This window comes from Lissotriton helveticus, chromosome 1_2, assembly GCF_964261635.1.
Source record: "Lissotriton helveticus chromosome 1_2, aLisHel1.1, whole genome shotgun sequence".
Classification (NCBI taxonomy): Eukaryota; Metazoa; Chordata; class Amphibia; order Caudata; family Salamandridae; genus Lissotriton; species Lissotriton helveticus.
The window spans coordinates 341,388,014-341,393,260 of NC_136058.1; the positions used below are offsets into that span (position 1 = coordinate 341,388,014).

The 5,247-nt window shown below is 35.6% G+C and overlaps 1 non-coding gene across 1 annotated transcript; it reads left to right on the plus strand.

Moving 5' to 3' along the window:
- The first annotated feature begins 391 nt into the window (after nucleotides 1–391).
- TRNAD-GUC (transfer RNA aspartic acid (anticodon GUC)) lies at nucleotides 392–463 on the plus strand. Its single transcript has one exon. It is a non-coding gene; the product is annotated as a tRNA-Asp (tRNA).
- Nucleotides 464–5,247: the final 4,784 nt, after the last annotated feature.

Consider the following 5,247-nt stretch of genomic DNA (forward strand, 5'->3'; position numbering starts at 1 on the left):
GCTGTTCCACTCGATTGGCACGATTTACAAGTAGAATGACTGCTTTTGGTTAGTAGTGACCCCTGGTGGCTAATAGTTATAAGCTGCAAATGGTAAAGTGAGGTGATTATATATAAATATATATTTATATATATATATATAAATATATATATTGATAGATAGAAAGATAGCTAGATAGACAGATCGATAGATAGATATTTATTTCAATTGAAATAATTTCTTGATAAAACTGATTGTTTTTGGCTAGGAATTTCTGTATTGTAATAATTTAGGAAAAGAAATTACTTGTCCTAACCAAAAGCAGCTAATCTGCCTATTACAATACTGTGAATTGATCGAGGGCATGCCTTAACCCCAAGGAGGTGAGCACTGTTTAACTGATGCCAATAAGTCCTCGTTAGTATAGTGGGCAGTATCCTCGCCTGTCACGCGGGAGACCGGGGTTCAATTCCCCGACGGGGAGGCAATTCCTTTTATTCACACAATTAAATAAAATGATGTGCTTTCTAACATTGTAAAATATATCTGTCATTATCCTTGCCTATTCCGATTGAGAAAAAAGGTTGAATTCACTGATGGCTAAAATGCTTACTGATGTGTTAACTGAAATTCAGAATATGCTCTGAATATTTCAATATGCACAGGCGTACCATCAAAAACACTTTACATCTGCATTCTCTTGGAAAATGAAATGTAGCAGTGGTGAATCCTAGGCTGCTGTTCCACTCGATTGGCACGATTTACAAGTAGAATGACTGCTTTTGGTTAGTAGTGACCCCTGGTGGCTAATAGTTATAAGCTGCAAATGGTAAAGTGAGCTGATTATATATATATATATATAAATATATATATTGATAGATACAAAGATAGCTAGATAGACAGATCGATAGATAGATATTTATTTCAATGAAATAATTTCTTGATAAAACTGATTGTTTTTGGCTAGGAATTTCTGTATTGTAATAATTTAGGAAAATAAATTACTTGTCCTAACCAAAAGCAGCAAATCTGCCTATTACAATACTGTGAATTGATCGAGGGCATGCCTTAACCCCAAGGAGGTGAGCACTGTTTAATGGATGCCAATAAGTCCTCGTTAGTATAGTGGTTAGTATCCCCGCCTGTCAATCGGGAGACCGGTGTTCAATTCCCCGACTGGGAGGCGATTCCTTTTATTCACACAATTAAATAAAATGATGTACTTTCTAACATTGTAAAATATATCTGTCATTATCCTTGCCTATTCCAATTGAGAAAAAAGGTTGAATTCACTGATGGCCAAAATGCTTACTGATGTGTTAACTGAAATTCAGAATATGCTCTGAATATTTCAATATGCACAGGCGTACCATCAAAAACACTTTACATCTGCATTCTCTTGGAAAATGAGATGAAGCAGTGGTGAATCATAGGCTGCTGTTCCACTCGATTGGCACGATTTACAAGTAGAATGACTGCTTTTGGTTAGTAGTGACCCCTGGTGGCTAATAGTTATAAGCTGCAAATGGTAAAGTGAGGTGATTATATATAAATATATATTTATATATATATATATATATATATATATATATATATAAATATATATATTGATAGATAGAAAGATAGCCAGATAGACAGATCGATAGATAGATATTTATTTCAATGAAATAATTTCTTGATAAAACTGATTGTTTTTGGCTAGGAATTTCTGTATTGTAATAATTTAGGAAAAGAAATTACTTGTCCTAACCAAAAGCAGCAAATCTGCCTATTACAATACTGTGAATTGATCGAGGGCATGCCTTCACCCCAAGGAGTTGAGCACTGTTTAACTGATGCCAATAAGTCCTCGTTAGTATAGTGGTTAGTATCCCCGCCTGTCAAGCGGGAGACCGGTGTTCAATTCCCCGACGGGGAGGCGATTCCTTTTATTCACACAATTAAATAAAATGATGTACTTTCTAACATTGTAAAATATATCTGTCATTATCCTTGCCTATTCCGATTGAGAAAAAAGGTTGAATTCACTGATGGCCAAAATGCTTACTGATGTGTTAACTGAAATACAGAATATGCTCGGAATATTTCAATATGCACAGGCGTACCATCAAAAACACTTTACATCTGCATTCTCTTGGAAAATGAGATGAAGCAGTGGTGAATCCTAGGCTGCTGTTCCACTCGATTGGCACGATTTACAAGTAGAATGACTGCTTTTGGTTAGTAGTGACCCCTGGTGGCTAATAGTTATAAGCTGCAAATGGTATAGTGAGGTGATTATATATAAATATATATTTATATATATATATATATATATAAATATATATATTGATAGATAGAAAGATAGCTAGATAGACAGATCGATAGATAGATATTTATTTCAATTGAAATAATTTCTTGATAAAACTGATTGTTTTTGGCTAGGAATTTCTGTATTGTAATAATTTAGGAAAAGAAATTACTTGTCCTAACCAAAAGCAGCTAATATGCCTATTACAATACTGTGAATTGATCGAGGGCATGCCTTAACCCCAAGGAGGTGAGCACTGTTTAACTGATGCCAATAAGTCCTCGTTAGTATAGTGGGCAGTATCCCCGCCAGTCACGCGGGAGACCGGGGTTCAATTCCCCGACGGGGAGGCAATTCCTTTTATTCACACAATTAAATAAAATGATGTGCTTTCTAACATTGTAAAATATATCTGTCATTATCCTTGCCTATTCCGATTGAGAAAAAAGGTTGAATTCACTGATGGCTAAAATGCTTACTGATGTGTTAACTGAAATTCAGAATATGCTCTGAATATTTCAATATGCACAGGCGTACCATCAAAAATCCTTTATATCAGCATTCTCTTGGAAAATTAAATGAAGCAGTGGTGAATTCTAGGCTGCTGTTCCACTCGATTGGCACGATTTACAAGTAGAATGACTGCTTTTGGTTAGTAGTGACCCCTGGTGGCTAATAGTTATAAGCTGCAAATGGTAAAGTGAGCTGATTATATATATATATATATATAAATATATATATTGATAGATACAAAGATAGCTAGATAGACAGATCGATAGATAGATATTTATTTCAATGAAATAATTTCTTGATAAAACTGATTGTTTTTTGGCTAGGAATTTCTGTATTGTAATAATTTAGGAAAAGAAATTACTTGTCCTAACCAAAAGCAGCAAATCTGCCTATTACAATACTGTGAATTGATCGAGGGCATGCCTTAACCCCAAGGAGGTGAGCACTGTTTAACTGATGCCAATAAGTCCTCGTTAGTATAGTGGGTAGTATCCCCGCCTGTCAAGCGGGAGACCGGTGTTCAATTCCCCGACGGGGAGGCGATTCCTTTTATTCACACAATTAAATAAAATGATGTACTTTCTAACATTGTAAAATATATCTGTCATTATCCTTGCCTATTCCAATTGAGAAAAAAGGTTGAATTCACTGATGGCCAAAATGCTTACTGATGTGTTAACTGAAATTCAGAATATGCTCTGAATACTTCAATATGCACAGGCGTACCATCAAAAACACTTTACATCTGCATTCTCTTGGAAAATGAGATGAAGCAGTGGTGAATCATAGGCTGCTGTTCCACTCGATTGGCACGATTTACAAGTAGAATGACTGCTTTTGGTTAGTAGTGACCCCTGGTGGCTAATAGTTATAAGCTGCAAATGGTAAAGTGAGGTGATTATATATAAATATATATTTATATATATATATATATATATATATATATATATATATATAAATATATATATTGATAGATAGAAAGATAGCTAGATAGACAGATCGATAGATAGATATTTATTTCAATGAAATAATTTCTTGATAAAACTGATTGTTTTTGGCTAGGAATTTCTGTATTGTAATAATTTAGGAAAAGAAATTACTTGTCCTAACCAAAAGCAGCAAATCTGCCTATTACAATACTGTGAATTGATCGAGGGCATGCCTTCACCCCAAGGAGGTGAGCACTGTTTAACTGATGCCAATAAGTCCTCGTTAGTATAGTGGTTAGTATCCCCGCCTGTCAAGCGGGAGACCGGTGTTCAATTCCCCGATGTGGAGGCGATTCCTTTTATTCACACAATTAAATAAAATGATGTACTTTCTAACATTGTAAAATATATCTGTCATTATCCTTGCCTATTCCGATTGAGAAAAAAGGTTGAATTCACTGATGGCCAAAATGCTTACTGATGTGTTAACTGAAATTCAGAATATGCTAGGAATATTTCAATATGCACAGGCGTACCATCAAAAACACTTTACATCTGCATTCTCTTGGAAAATGAGATGAAGCAGTGGTGAATCCTAGGCTGCTGTTCTACTCGATTGGCACGATTTACAAGTAGAATGACTGCTTTTGGTTAGTAGTGACCCCTGGTGGCTAATAGTTATAAGCTGCAAATGGTAAAGTGAACTGATTATATATATATATATATAAATATATATATTGATAGATAGAAAGATAGCTAGATAGACAGATCGATAGATAGATATTTATTTCAATTGAAATCATTTCTTGATAAAACTGATTGTTTTTGGCTAGGAATTTCTGTATTGTAATAATTTAGGAAACAAAATTACTTGTCCTAACCAAAAGCAGCAAATCTGCCAATTACATTACTGTTAATTGATCGAGGGCATGCCTTAACCCCAAGGAGGTGAGCACTGTTTAACTGATGCCAATAAGTCCTCGTTAGTATAGTGGTCGGTATCCCCGCCTGTCACGCGGGAGACCGGGGTTCAATTCCCCGACGGGGTGGCGATTCCTTTTATTCACACAATTAAATAAAATGATGTACTTTCTAACATTGTAAAATATATCTGTCATTATCCTTGCCTATTCCGATTGAGAAAAAAGGTTGAATTCACTTGTAATAATTTAGGAAAAACGATTACTTGTCCTAACCAAAAGCAGCAAATCTGCCTATTACAATACTGTGAATTGACCGAGGGCATGCTATAACCCCAAGGAGGTGAGCACTGTTTAACTCGATTGGCACGATTTACAAATAGAATGACTGCTTTTGGTTAGTAGTGACCCCTGGTGTCTAATAGTTATAAGCTGCAAATGGTAAAGTGAACAGTCGCCAGTAGGTATATATAGTTAGGACCTAGTTACCATAGGAAATTCCGAACATTCTGGGAATAACTTTGGCGCTGATTGAGGGATCTTCCTGTAATTTTCCTTAAATTGGCCTCGCTGCGCTGCGCTGCGCTCCTTCCCTGAAAGTTTCTGGGGGATTCGT